This window comes from Uranotaenia lowii, chromosome 1, assembly GCF_029784155.1.
Source record: "Uranotaenia lowii strain MFRU-FL chromosome 1, ASM2978415v1, whole genome shotgun sequence".
Taxonomy (NCBI): Eukaryota; Metazoa; Arthropoda; class Insecta; order Diptera; family Culicidae; genus Uranotaenia; species Uranotaenia lowii.
Window position 1 is genome coordinate 42,478,702 of NC_073691.1, and position 15,811 is coordinate 42,494,512.

Sequence of the window (15,811 nt, forward strand, 5' to 3'; positions counted from 1 at the left end):
AAGTTTTGATTTCGGCTTATTAGTAAAGTTAATATAGTAACTTTGCAATGTTTTGATAGATAATTTTAGCCAGTACATCCAAGTAAACAATATTATACAGCTAACACCTAAATAAAAATAAAATGGAAATACTCGTCATGGTCACTTTGAAGAAATTACTCCTCAGTCTTTCCGGAAGGTGTAGTGCCAGCACCCATTCGCAATTTCAAGGTTTATTCTTTAAATTTTAGTCTCTGACGCACTCGAAATTTATCGTTTACTTGTGTAGTATAACATTAAAGAACCAAATCGATCAACGAATCATTTATCAGCTTTTTAGCACTTGTCAAAAATTCAAATTCGTATCTGAAATATCAATTTATGTTTAAATGGAAATTCTGGTGGTAACAATATCTTTGTTCAATTCTTTTACATAAAACACCACTTATCTTAAGTTTCTATCCGGTGTTCTCCCTGCATTTCGGATAATCGCTTGACAAAACTTCTGCTGGATTGATCCGGAGGGCTTAGTTCGAGCTCTCTCTAGCACTTCAGCATCTATCACAATCTAGACTACACTTTGTTTGTCTTTTCCTGATAGATCCACAAATAGAAATATGTTTATCGAATAAATTTCCAAGAAAAAACGCTAGAGAAAATTTTCCTCACAAAAAAAATACTTCCGTCATCGACGGTCACAGCCTACCCTTTACGTAATCTGGTAGAATATCCGACAAATTCCGAGGAGTACATGGGGGTAAACTTAGATGTCGTACGGGCAACTCTTATCCGTAAGGCCAAGGAACGTAACCGCAGAGCACCAGAGCCGTCACCTAAGTTTGAAGTGGGTAGTCTGGTCCTGGTAAAAGCTAATCCAGTTTCTTCAGAGCAACATGGAGAAATAAGAAAATTCTTCATGGTCTACGAAGGGCCTTATGAGGTTTCGAAAGTTTTGCATGAAGATGTCTATTGTTTGGTCCACCCACACAATCGAAAGGAGCGAGGACGGTTCCATATCAGCTTGCTGAAACCGTTCTACTATGACCAAACAACCACAAATTAAATCCCCTAAAAAGGGAACTTTCGCGAATGGCAGAAACTACAAATAACGCGAAAACGACAAATGTGCCATTCGCAGTATTCGCTAGGAGGGGGGCGTTGTGACAGACCACCCTAGTGAAGTTAATGAAGAGGTGGACAATGGAACTACGAAGGAGAGGCAGTTATTACTCAGACGGGTAAGTGATCGGTCGAAGTTTTGTAATTGTTATTACGCGAAATTCGAAGTAAATTTCGAGCGGACGGTGTACCTTTAGAGGTTTATTTTGAGGAGAGTTGTTTTTAATCTGACGTGGGTGGCATTTAAGTGACCGGGTACAACTCGGGCGGTCACAGTATGAAGAATTTGAAAGTATTCTTGTATAATCTGTGATTGATTTTTAAATTTGGTTTAAATACAATTAAATGCATTTCGGATTCCAAGATCGCAGGCGTGGCTAAGTAGAACAAGTTCCACATCGCCAATGGTTGCTACTCCGATAGTGACCGAGGCCATCAATTTTGTTCAGAGGTCAAATAAACGGAACCTGGGATTGGCTACATATTCAAAATGCACAAAACTGATGCTCTCTCTATAAACATCAATAACGGCGCCGGCCACGTCCTAGTAGTTAATAGATAGATTAGGAAAAATGAGAAAGGGATGAAAGAACAAATTTACGCCTAAGGACCGAGGTCACCTCTGCATCCTTGCAAAACAATTTGGTTGGGAATGTAGGGGAAGGGAAATGATTAGGAAACACTTTTGACTAGTGTTGTGCTGATAGCTTTTTCTGCTGAAATATAATGTTTTATTATAACATCTACCCCCCTCTTACTGACATAATGCTAGGAAAAATACTCACATGGCACATGAATTCTTTATAAGTAAAACGCCTTATTTGTTAATAAAAAAAATATATTAAAACTTAGCCAGATAAGAAAAAATGTTTTTGAATGGTAATTATGAATAAAACACAATTGAAGTCAATTGAATGTATAAACTTTATTCTTATCTTCATATCTCTGATAGTCGTTGCTAACATCATTTAAAGTTCAAAATTATATTCAAACTGATGTTCTTAATCATATTTATGTGGGAATTTAATAACCAATAAATAGTTTAGAAGTTCTAATAATTTGGTGAAAAACTCAGAAATAGAATGAAATAAAAAACATAATTGATTGAACCGTTGGAGAAAACTCGTAAAAATAGAACTTTTATCAATTTCAACAGAAATGGAAACTGTGATCACATATAAAAATTATGTTAATTTTTCAGCATTTTTTATTGAAGAATTCATCACCGACTTCCCGTTTTTTTCTTCAACCACAACAAAACATGCAAACATTGCAATTGAACTTAAAATTTGAATTGGTGAAATAACGATTGGATGGTTCATAATCATCGCATCCAAATGACGAAATGTTTTTTGGGACATTATTAATATGGCACAAATATTTATTAATAATTTGCTACATTGAAAACATCGTAGTGTTAAAGTTCAAATCCCTACATAGAAGTTTTGATTGACTGATTAGAAAAATCACGAGAATACTTAGCTTTGACGTTTTTGCGGACCAAAAAACATGAATGAATGACTCCGAAGGTTCATCCACGATCAGTATGAGCGGCCGACACCACTCCAGGAAGACAGGAACTGGATCAGATTTTCAGATAAGATGAGCTTCACTCTCTTGAAACACGTCGAGAACGTCCAAAAACTTCTTGATAGTTGATGGATTACATAAATAATAAGGACAAACGAACTATAAAATAAGGGTTTAAAGGCACATGATTTTTTCCGCTGAAACTAAACACTTCCGTCATCGACGGTCACAGCCTCTCTGTAAATTCTTGTTCTATCAAAATGGATAAACAGAAAGAAAAAAAAAAGTTCTCATTATTTATTCATCTAATTATATTAAACAACAGAAGCATATTTACAACCAAAACTATTGCACTAGTCAAAAGTGTCTCCTGATTATATCCTTTTACCCAAACTCCAAACCAAAATTATTTGCTAGGATGCAGAGGTGACCTCGGTCCTAAAGCACAAAATCATTCTTTCATCCCTTTCTCTTTCTTCCAATCTATCTATTGACTGCTAGGACGTGGCCGGCGCCGTTATTGATATTTAAAGAGAGAGCATCAGTTTTGGGCATTGTGAATGTGCTGTCAGTCCCAGACACCATTCATTTGACCTTTGAACAAAATTGGTGGCCTCGGTCAATCACGGAGTAGCAACCATTGGCGATGTGGAACTTGTTCTACTGAGCCACGCCTGCGATCGTGGAATTTGAAATGCATATTTTGTAAAGCTGATTTCATTAAAGTAATTTATTTTTGATCGAGCAAGGTTTTGAAACGAGGGATAAAAATATATGCATTATAAATTGAATTTTGTTGATAAAGCATATCAGGTTCAACGATTTAAGGTGGATGTGAGCAGTCAATCAAGCTAAGCTAAGCTAAGCTAAGCTAAGCTAATTCTGTGTAAATTGTTTTATTTGAATTTTCAATTTGTTTAGCACTTTATAACGTTTAACCAACTTATCAGCATGACTGCCAACAACAATCTAAAAGCTTATCAAGAAAAAATACAACTCTGATGAATATGAATCATCCTCTGCCTTCTTTGTTTTAAAAATCCTCAAATGAACCTGTTTTTCGCTTGTTTTCAATTAGCATTAGTCTTCGATATAATTTTTTTCTGAAAATGCATCAAAATTTAAGATTCTTGTTTTTAACAAGTCTTCCAAAGTCAGCTGTCAGTCTTCGGTATTCGTCATAAAAACTTCATCGTTCAACTTGTGGTCGGACTGCAACATACTGAGTTTTAAGATATTTGTCCAATCTCTGGTTTTAACTGTCTCTATCGGTAGATACCGCTAATCCCAAGAATTGAATCGAGTGTAATCGCCCTACTATTCGGAGAAGTGTTATCAACAAAATCGGAGTGCTTCACGTACGGCCAGCCGTGAATTGTTGTAGCTTTGAAACAGTTAAACCACCACCAGCCGTAATCATCGAAAGTGTTTGCTGCCTAGCTGGGTGAGAGGACTTTGCCGAATCAACGGTAGGTAAGTGATGAAATATCTTCGTTTAGTTCTTAATAATAACTGTAGTATGTTGATTGGAATATCTGAATTTAATTCACATAATTTCCTAAAAAATAACATAAAAAGAATGAAAATTGAACTGAGTTCTAAAACGTATGATTTCATCAGCCCAAAAGTCGAAATGAATTTAAAGAACAAAATTTTAATAGAGCTAAAGAAAATGGCTGACAATTTCACCTGTAGCTACTGACACTAATGTTTCCTATGATTTTCAGAGAAACCTGATTTTATTCCTGAGATACGGAACTTTTTTCCCATTTTGTTAGAACGAAACGCCCAATCCCAATTACATTTGACAAGTGATTTTTTTTAAATTAAAGCACTCTAAAATTTCCAATTGTTCATGTATAAAATTGTGAAACATAAGCCGATCGGAACATTGATATTGAAAGAGTGAAAAAGTACAGCAAAATGGTCACCAAAAACCGTAGTTTGTTCTTGTATCGAAAATTTCTCCTGTCAACGTCTAGCAACATTCGACGACCTTATCAGAAGAATTTTCGTTCAATGCTTGCTTGCACTCATACCAGAATCAGTTAGATGTGTATTAGAGTGCCACAAATGACCCGACTTTTGAAAAAGTTATGCGCTGCAGGCTGAAATTGATCCTAGGCCTAGTACAAGATCTCATGCCAAATTTGGGTCAGATCGGATCACGAGAAGGGGTCGCTCAACGAGCCTGAAGTTTGTATGGAATTTTGAGACATTTTGTTCGGGAGAAACATGAAAAACCAGTTTTTCATCAATAACTTTGGTTCCCGTCGGCCGATTTCTTTCAAAAACGGGTTTTCTTAAAGCCTAAATTATGAAAAACATTTCATCTGAAGACTGCATATCGATAAGAGTTAAGACAAAAAAGTTATTAGGCTTCCAAAATAGGCTAACTTTTTTAAGGATGGTATTCATCACTGTAAATGAGTCGGGGCGGTCGAACTTATTGACGCCTCATTAGCAGTGATGAATACCACCGTAAAAAAAGTTAGCCCATTTTGGAAGCCTAATAACTTTTTTGTCTTAACTTTTTTCGATATGCAGTCTTCAGATGAAATGTTTCTCATAATTTAGGCTTTAAGAAAACCCGTTTTTGAAAGAAATCGGCCGACGGGAACCAAAGTTATTGATGAAAAACTAGTTTTTCATGTTTCTCCCGAACAAAATGTCTCAAAATCCCATACAAACTTCAGGCTCGTTGAACGACCCCTTCCCGTGATCCAATCTGGCCCAAATTTGGCATGAGATCTAGTACTAGGCCTAGGATCAATTTTAGCCTGCAGCGCATAACATTTCACAGGTTTTGAATTTCCCATACAAATTTGGGGCAGTCTAATGTGTATCTTATCTTTGCAAGCAGCAGCAGCAGCAGTTATCAGTACATGAGTGTTCCTTGAGCGAAGAAAAAAATAATAAAGCTCCCCGACGTATGTTGCTGATTCTGATGATGATGATGATGGTCTGGAATTGCTCCAATTCGTATCATCCGTGAAATAATCGGCTCAATAGGGTAACGGCACTCTGAAAACGTTCGAAACGAATGACTGGCAGGATCGCCATTGTGTTGGGTTCGAAGTTCGACAAGCAATCCGGCTGAAAATTTGTTCCTTCACCTTCGTTGAAGCAATTCATTTTTTGATAAAGACCTGGCAATCTTGTTTCTTTGTAGGACCGATAGCAATCAAAATGACGTGTGCTCTATCCCGGCACACAGGAATTTAAACGGTTCGTCTGACTGTATACAGAGAGATTCCGTACAATTTTCACCTGTCAAGTACATGACTTGAAACAAGTGTTGCTCCGGCACCGACCGACTGGACCCATATCAATCGATTTCAAACAAATTGAAGTGGTTCGGTACTTGAGAGTGCAGCAATTTTTCAATCACTTAATGATAGGCATGGGCTGTGTTAGCCAACGACACATCATTTCGGTCTCAAGGGCCTACACGAATTACTTTCAATTATAGCTGGCAGAGATGGCAACAAAATATTAAATTTACCTTCCAGATTTATTTAAAGGTAGTTGGTTGAATTTTCGTTAAATGAGGATAGAATCAAATACATGTCCACCGAAATTGCGCATCATTCAGCTGCCTGGGCAAGCCGATCCATATACAATTCAAATCCAAATGTGGGAATTCCGTTTTCCATTGAGAGCAGCAATCCGCCTTCCCCACACCCATTAATTGCACCAATCTATCTGGGTGTTGTTGCGCTTTTTTTTTCATTTTCAATTGTTGTGCAAAAGTGTTTGAGAATGGTTGTGAATGGTACATGTTTGGTAAGTATATAATAGTACACCTGGCAGTTGAATACACTTACCTGGATCCGGTGACTGTTTAAGTTAGTAATTTAATATCATCAATGATGCCGAATTTGAGCTCGAGATTTGAATTTGTACTGGTACCGATCTCGCGTTTGCAATTTGATGCTTTCGGGAATTAATTGTCACTTGAGAATTTAATAGAAATATAGAAAAAAAAAATCATTGTTCTATGTGATTTTGATGAATTTAATTTTTATTCCTTAAGAGGTTCTCTTTGAGTGTTCAGCTCTTTGAACATTTTTTTCGGAATTCAGGAAAATAATTTATAGTATGGTGGGGTAAAAGTACGACCTTAGTGCCATTATATTAAAAAAAAATTGCAGATTCGATTAGGTTGCAATTGAAAAACACTTTTCGTCTATAATTTGGGAAACTGTTGCCTTTAGTGCAGGGGTTTTCAGATCATTTGTTCGGCGGAGCACTTTTAAAATAAAAATTTTTTGGCGGAGCACCTGCATTTTTGAAAGAATTAGAAACCCGAATTTTGAAAACTTGACAGTATTTATCGTTTAAATAAGGTAAGTCTTGTCATCGTAGTCCATAAAATCTGTAATGAATGGCTAATTTTTGAATAGTCTTGTTTTTATTAACAAAAACATGTGTCATCAAAAATTAATAATTTCAAAAGAACAAATACGCTTTCTTCGATTTTTCAAGCTGTAACATGTTTGGTTCAATTTGTGTCACCTGTTGTAACCTGACGTCTGGTTCCGCGTTTAGTCGGCATCGGTATTTTGTCTTCGTTGCGAGATATGTGGAAAATCCAGACTCACATAGATAAACTGTGGAAAACGGCAATCGAATAAGTTTTGCTTTATCGGACAAAATTTGAAATTCATTTTTCAGTTGACAACAAAACTCCTCCAACGACTTCTTGGATGCAATCATTCCTGTAGCTTTGTCATATCTATCAAGCATTCATATTCTTGCGAGGGGCTTGTGATATAGCTCAGTTGGCAAATCAGTTGCTTTCTGAGTCGATGTCCGTGAGTTCGAGCCCAAGAGTAAACATCGATCACAGTTGTACCGGATAAGTTTTTCAATGACTTGTCCGCCAACTTCATCGTTGATATGAGTCGCGAATGACATAAAGATGTTAAAACGACTATAATCGAAACAAAAAAAAATTCTTGCGAGATTAATGATTCTGGTTTCTTTGGCACCGAAAGAAACTGGCTGTTCCACCAATTTTAAGTCTTCGATCTTTTTATGATACTCTTCAGGGAAATGTTGCTGTTCAACAAATCCTGCGGAAAAACATTATAATTGTAATTGTAAATGATCTTTTTAGAAACGTGGGCCTGTTAGTTTAACTTTACATCAAGGAACACAAAAAAAAAGTTTTCAACGAAAAGTATTTTGATTGTCAAAATACGTAGCAGCAAATGTTCGTTGAATTCTTGGAAATTTTTGGAGGATAACTTCGAGGTTATTTCTGATTGAATGCATCTTAAATATGGAAAGCTGAAATTTTGGTTGCGATTTTTGAGCGATTCCTCCAAAAATTTGATTTTTCTCTTGAAGGCCATGATTTTGCTGGTTGAATCGAAGATTTTCATTCCTTTAACTTGCATTGAAAGACTCGAGTCATTCATTTAATGAAAAATGTCAACCAAATAAGCCAACCTGACGAGCCACTGATCATCATTCAATTTGACCCCCAATGCAAAATTATTGTCGCACAAAAACGTTCAAACTTCCGATCTTAATTCAAACAGGCGAAACAACGTTTTTCAACGAGATAACCAGCTAAATTCGCAACATGACCTTGAATTTTTTGGTCGAGCCTTAATAAAGTTGATTATTTTAACGCTTTCGTCCAAGACTTCTTTCAAAGATTATGTTAGCTTCTAGTTGATGCATCACCAGTTGCAGTTGTGTTGTAATCCTACTGAATAAAGATTAAACGAAAAAAAATCTGAAAATAGTTGCTATTTAGTCACATTTATTGAATTTATTCACTTGTACTATATGATGCCCTCTGATTTTTTTTGTTATGCTTCGATGAAAATGAAACGATTAAAAAATCAGAGTTTTGCACGGTTGGTGTATGATTTTCGTTGCGTACGTCGCGGAGCACTTTTAAAAGCTTCGCGGAGCACCAAGTGCTCCGCGGAGCACGATCTAAAAACCCCTGCTTTAGTGAATCGTCAGTCAATTTGAATTTGACTAATTTGAGGACAATTTTAACATGAGTGATTCTTTTCAATTTGCTTCCATCTGTTTTGAATTTTGAGTCTGATTTTTTTACAATTTACTTTTTTGAGATCCATATATTGACTTAAGTAAAAAGGTTAAAATCCATTGTGAAAATTATTTACATTTTGAACAAAACTGTAGAATATGGGAATGCTGTTTCAATCGAAGATTTTAGTAAAGAGTCAATTTTTTCAAGACCGCGAAACTTTGTTTCTTCTTGGACAAAAGTATATTCATGGTGTTTTCAACTTCGAAGATACAATAATTAGAAAATTATCAATGTTTAACTCCTTGCAACTAATTATTATTATAAACGAATTACATCAAAAGTATGTATCGCAGCAGAAAAATTCGGGCACGATTATTCATAGTTTAATGTATCAGTATAAGTATCAGAAAATTGAATGAGAATTAAGATGAGCAGTTATATTCAAACTGTTGGTAGATAATTTATTTGAAAATATCATCCATCTCTTGCATAATATTCATATCCTAAGTGAGAGCTGCCCTTTGTGGGTCGTTCGGATAGAAAGTACCCTCTCACTAATCTTTTAAGACTTAAGAAGACAGGTTCCTGTGCCAAACATAGCCAGCAGCACCGATTGAGCTGGAACTATGGAAATCCTGTCGAAACATTGCACTTGAACTTCTGACCACATAATTTGCCATGAAACGATAGCTGTTCAAACTATTTTTCATTTAACTCAGGCACCGTATCAGTAATATTTGAAGTTCGAGGTTCCGTATCCTTAGGAAGAAACAGCCAGTGTGTGTTTTTCTATCCGTAACAGTTCTTTCCTAATAAAATAAATTGGAAATAAGCTCTTTGAGGATAGTCCGATTGAAAAATATATTAACCTTTTCCTACGGATGGTTCCAAATCTTTCTTTCTTTTTCATTTTTGCCGGTGTCCTTGGTCCTCTCAACTCGACACATATTAGTTTTGCTAAGTTTTTTTTGAGAAAATTGGTCATACTCACCAGAAAAACAAATCTTCCTGATACGTTCAGCAAATCAAATGTCAATTTGGATAAACTTTGACTACTTGATGTGAAATAACATCGCTGGTTGTGATATTATTGTATGGTGGGGTAAAAGTACGACCTTAGAGTAAGTTCACTGGTGTTGGGAAAAAGTGGTAGAAATTTTGACACTTACGGCACGTTTTGAAAATTTTGCCTTGTAAAAACATTTTCAAGATCTGTGCCTTCTAATTTTTTTACAACACGTGTTGTATTTACGCATGCTGTGATGCAAAAATAGCAATATTTCTATCACATACGGCTGAAATAGAAACAGTGTTGTAAAAAAATAGAACGCCCCAAGATCTTGAAAAGATTTTTGCATGGTAAAATTTTCAAAATGTCAAAATTACTACCACTTTTTCCCAACACCAGTGAACTTGCTCTTAGTGCTATCCTATTTTTAGAAAATTTTGCCGTTTTTTTTCTCTCTTTCTTTTGGCTGTAAACCTATCGATCCAGAATATGCCAAGTTTTGTGGATTTTTACTGTTTTGTTTTTATTTACAGTTCGCGTGTTATTTAATTCGGCCGTTTATTCCCATGGGGTTAGTGATTTCATTAGTTAAGTAACATTTACTATTTATTAACTTTCATTTGATGTTCATTTATTGATTAAGTATCTTCAGATGTTCCTCTTTGTATCTCTCAAAAAGTCGGACAGATCCTTATTTTCTGATATGCTATTATTTCTAAGTATTTCAATTAAATCTTTTGTATTGACCAGTATATCATAATTTGTTCTTAGTTGATTGAAGTTGATGCAGTCATATAGTATGTGATTTATGTTTTCTACGGTTCGACAAAATTCAATTTCATTTTTGCAGTTGTTTTACCAAAAAACCAAGAACAGCATGTGATTTGATTTTACCTCTCTTCTAAAAAATTACGAAAATAATCTATCGACGCATTTGATAGCAGTAGTGAAAATGACAAACTGCTATCGTAACGTACTCTTACCCCAACTCTGGGGCAAAAGTTCGAATGATGCGGGATAAAAGTACGACCCTTTAAAAATTCCACAATTCTGCATGAAGTCAAGAGGAAAATTATTTCATATCAATCTTGGTCTACAGCATCAGCTTCTGTGTTCGCTTCTGATACAAATCCAACCTGCGCGAATTTGGAACTCTCCACTAATTGTCCATATTCAACTGGTTTACGGAATCCAGTTCTTATCGTATTCGAGCAATTTTTTGCGCGAGCAGGTCTTGTAGATACAAAAACATGCGCTGATGTTTCCAGTGCATTTAAAAACAAAGTTAAAACCTTCCATTCAGATTTACTTCAGTAGGCCCTGTTTATCATTCGTATGCCCCATTTGCAGTTCGTACTTTTGCCCCTTCATGGTTTGTTGTGATTCACTATTTATTGTGAAAAACAGAGACATATAGATGAAATTCTTTCTCCGGCATTTGATAGTGGTTGAAAACAACTAAAGATACACATCAACATTTTCATTGAATGTTTGAATTTAGATTGCCCAAACATGTTTGGCGTTATTTTCAATATTACATCATTTATTCAAGAAAAGCTACTCTTCTCATTTTTCGGAGTATTTTCAATTCCTGCGAAAAAAAATTATACCTGGATGAAGGTTTTCTCAATCATTATCAATCCACGCCAGAGTTTGGAGTTTTGCTGTTCTCAGCTTGTGACATTCTCAAAACGTACTTTTACCCGACTCGTACTTTTGCGCCATCTTACTCTACATAGAAAAAATGTAATATTAAAACGATAATCAAAAAAAAAAATACATCGGTTTGCTAACATCTTCATAAATTACTTCGACTAGCGTTACATTTTTCTGTTGTGGACAAAATGCAGCTTGATGAAATTGATTCCAATATAACGGTTATTATTTGATGCGTAAGTATTTCGAACATGATAATAGCCTGTAGTGGAATCTTGGACGCCCCATCTAAGGGTTCATCTCGAGATTGGCGCACAACTGACCTGATTACTAGCTGGATGCTGCAAAGTTCAGTTGTGCTATTGATTGCTTAACACGTTCGTCGCCACGCTCATTTTGGTAGTTTTGCTAGCCAAGCCCAAAGAAATTCTCGGAGCGAGAAAAAAGAGGGAGATTCCAAGATTTGCAACGTGTGGCTTCACTGAGCGGCTAACTTAAGTAAGAGAGCGTCACACGCTTTTTGATGTGACGGGGCTTCTCAGGAAATTCACGTCACCCGAATATGGGTCCCATGGCGACGAACGTGTTAACTTCGTTTGTCATTCATACACTCTCGTGGTGAGAAAGTAAAGAAGGCATATTTCAAGATGCCACAGTGGTAAACACACAATCGCTGTAATATACTTTAAACTATATTGACAAGTTTTTAAAAAATACCTGCAGTGTAAAAAAGATGACATTTTTGGTAAAAAAAATCTTGCAGCCTCACCGTCATATTGAAACGAATTTCTTTAGGCAAAGCTGCATCCCAGCTAACATGATATCGTACAATAGATGAAATAAAGCCGTTCAAAATGGCATTTTTCATCACACATCGTGTAAATGTTCGAATAAGTGGCTTTACCTGATTTATTTACGACACCCTTTCAAACGAATCGGGCGAATGATAAAGCTCAAAATTCGCAAATTTGCTAATTGGTTACTGGCGATTAAAAATATGATTGAAATGTTCTTATTCACGATGATTGGGCTCTTCCTTTGCCCCAAAAAGAGAACATTTGCCGAGTTTTGAGATCCTCTCTTAAGTTATAGGTAAATTTACACCAGACAGCCTCGTGGCAAGACGTCGGGAAGCGAATTCGTAGGGCGTTAGTTCGAATCTCGGCAACGTCGTGACTTTCTTTTTCAATTGTTCCAATCTCCACTTTTTCTCTCAAATTATTCATACTCGTATATTTGACTTGTTGGAGGATAAATCGCAAGTTTAATGTTGGAATCCAGCCATTATAAATATATCGCCTTCACTTCTGTATGTAGTTATATGCTATTTTGGTAAGTTTTATTCGTTGTTTCTTGAAATAAACATAGGTACCAAAATGTTTGCTGGGATTGGGTTCACAGAACAAGTTTCTCATGTTATAAAGTTAAACCTTAAGTGAACTAAGATATGTTAGATTCAAAGCAAAAGGAGTACTGAACTATAAAAGAGCTTTATGTTGTTTTCCAAAATACATCCACAATACATGCTGTTGGCTACACTAGAAATAAATGTAAACGTTACATTCACCTAACAAATCACGTAAATAATGACTCTCCATGATTTCATTTGGTTCACTTATACTTTAGGAGTTTTAACAAAAAATGTGAGCTTTTTTCTACATGAGAGTCTCGTAGATCTAGAAGTATTGTGGCAAATACTCATCTATACAAGTACCTATGTTTTCAACTAGCTCTCACGTGATAATTTTTTTTTTTTAAACGAACACACACACAAATAGGATCTCAGTGAAACTTCATGTTTCTTTGAAGAGATCTAAATTCTACTTAAGACTAAAGCGTACATCTTTCAAGGGTTTAATGCATCGTACTGATGCTAACACCACCAGTCCACAGAAAGAGTACTATGTGTGCCGTGATCGAGACTCGATCTCATGACCTCTGGCTTAGAAGACTTGAACGCTTTCTTCTAGGCCACGGTCGGCGGCAAGAATTTCAAGTGTAGCAGTAGAGTTCAACGGATTATGTTCAATAAGAACTCAATTGGACCGTGAAAACATTCGAGGTTAAATATTCGTCCTAATCAAACGTTTTAGGGAGTTTAACGGGTACACCTGTTGTGTGTTATGCAGATAAATATTGGCACAAATCAATGCCGAGGACCAGTTTCATTGTGCAACCTAACAAGGAAGATTCTCTAGATAACTCCTCAGTCATTTCAATGGTTCTATATAAAATTCCTTTTTGGCTTAATCTCATTTAAATGATTGCCATCTTTGCAGGTTTTATTTTAATCCTGCGAATATGTTCAAGTTGAATCTTAACTTTTATTTCAAACAGACTCAAACCTAAACAAAACGCTGTATGGCAATGATTAAAGACGGTTACTTCTTGATCAAAACATATGGCTTAAAACCACCCACCTACTCCTGCCCATCGGACTGGAAAGATGAGCAAGACTTCGTAATATTGTTTTTCCTCTTCACCTTCTGCCAAACCAGGGGAGGGTCCCTTATGCAGGTTGTGCAATAAAGTCTATGTAATTAAAAAAAAAACAGCATCACCACTACCTATAGAGCAAGTGTTGCGTCGCAATACGCAAGAGATGCGCGTGTAGGAAAAGATGCTTGCGGGAAACTCCCACCCACAGAGCTGAGCAACAATTAAGTTAATAGATTATGTATCATTTTTGAAAATTCAGCACCTTTAAACAGAACCTTTAGTAGAGATTTGTTGGAATTTTGACAAACTTTGTTTTTGATATTGTTTACAAAGAAAAAAGGTTTTGCACAAATATTTTTTTCGGGAGGGTTGCTAAATGATTCATTAGCCAAATAACACAGCTCTAGACAGACAATGAGCTGCGAAAGGGTGAAACAAACAGAAAATACACACACCTGAACTATGACTTAATTACGGCAACAGCACGGGTCAATTGCGAAGAAGTTGAATTGAGCCCCTAGCTAAAGTATCCCCATTTGCCAAGAAATTTCCTAGACACGCGGCCGGCCCCTGCCTGATGGCGTCGGTGGCTTCTCTGAAGCTGCAATTTGTAACACCTAATTGCTTTTGTTTTTTTTTCGTTGTTGTTGTTGTGTGTTTGCTTCATCTCAACGCATCAGGTGAGATTATTTACACTATTCAACGCAAAACCACAGATAGAGAGCAAGCCGCACCATCATAATCATAATAATGGACGTATCTGGGTGAATTTGAGGCTTTAGCATTTTTTTTATCTGGGTAGGTAGGCCCCCTGTAATAGAAGCTGAAAAGTGTGTATTTTGCGGAATGATAAAACCAGAAACCTTATTCCAATTTTGATGTTACGTACATGGGGGTAGTTTTGAGAAAAAGGCTGAGCGCACTAGAAAGATAGATAGTCACAAACTTTGAATATTCATGACCGAGTAGTAAAAATTAACATCATAGCGGTAAGCAAACGTAACTAGGGCGAAAAAAATTTCACTTTCAAAATTTTACAGCACCGTTTTCTAAGATGGTTACGATTTCTGTAATTTATTTCACTGTTGGATAATTGATAACATCTCGCCTGGGGTGTTGCGCAATTAATATATAATTTGCTTGAAAATAAATTTTAAGCAGTCTAGTTTCAATTTTGAAATCAACATTTCCAAATCACCAGGAGACAATTCTAAATGAAAATTATGAATAAAACCAGGATTAAAAGCATCGGGCATAAGGATCAGTGCATAGAATTAGAGGACATAAAATATAAAAAAACAACAAATTTATTCCGAATTTTGAAACAAAACAAATCAAAAATTAACATGATTAAAAATTGTTTAGTAAAATGATACCTAATTAATGTTAATTGTAACCCCTCTTAATTTACATTTTTATTCTTCATTTTCGGTTGGAGGGTTGATTGAAAATTTTTGCTGTAAGGTCTCGAAATAAATAAAAAAAATTTTAAATGTGAATTCACGATTAGAAAAAATATCCATTTCGAACATTAAAAAACTTATTCAAACTCATAGTTCATGATTGTAATCAAAGTCAGAGATAAAATCTTTTTTGTATTCAAATTTGTCCTGTTGCAAACATATATGATAAGTTAAATTTTATAGTTCACAATAATAAAAATAGGTAATAAATTTCCAAACCCAGGTTTAATAGTAAAAAAAATCAAGTAATGGAAATGGTGTGACCATCAATTGATTTTGAGTGATACAGGGGCGGTCCTAGAGTCGGTTCTTGGGGGGGGGGGGGGGTGATTTTCCAATTTTCAAAAATCAGTCAATATAAAGGAACGTTAATATCTGATGAAAAAAACAATCATTTGAGTGAGCGAAAGGAGAAGGGAGGGATTGCGTGGGGGGGGGGGGGGGGGGGGGGGGGTTACCCCTTTATAAAACAACCACCGAATCTTTAATAACCACTGCGAAAAATTTTGATATTTTTTTTTTATTTGTAGGTATATCTGGTATTTTAGAATTGTCACTTTAAGAGCTCTTTAAAAAATTTCTCGTTATAAATGTAAT

General features: G+C 35.8%; 1 protein-coding gene across 7 annotated transcripts in view; it reads left to right on the forward strand.

The window, feature by feature from the left end:
* The window catches only part of LOC129741261 (myosin heavy chain 95F), a 98,218-nt gene that overhangs the window by 15,654 nt on the left and 66,753 nt on the right, over window positions 1–15,811 (forward strand). For 4 of the 7 annotated variants that reach the window (XM_055732995.1, XM_055732978.1, XM_055733017.1 and 1 more), the window contains one exon: window positions 3,904–4,101. The exons of 1 other annotated variant lie outside the window; for it this stretch is intronic. The gene's annotated coding sequence lies outside the window, so the exon portion shown is untranslated. The remainder of the gene's footprint in view (window positions 1–3,903; window positions 4,102–15,811) is intronic. 2 more of the 7 variants (XM_055733002.1, XM_055733009.1) reach the window with 2 other exon arrangements.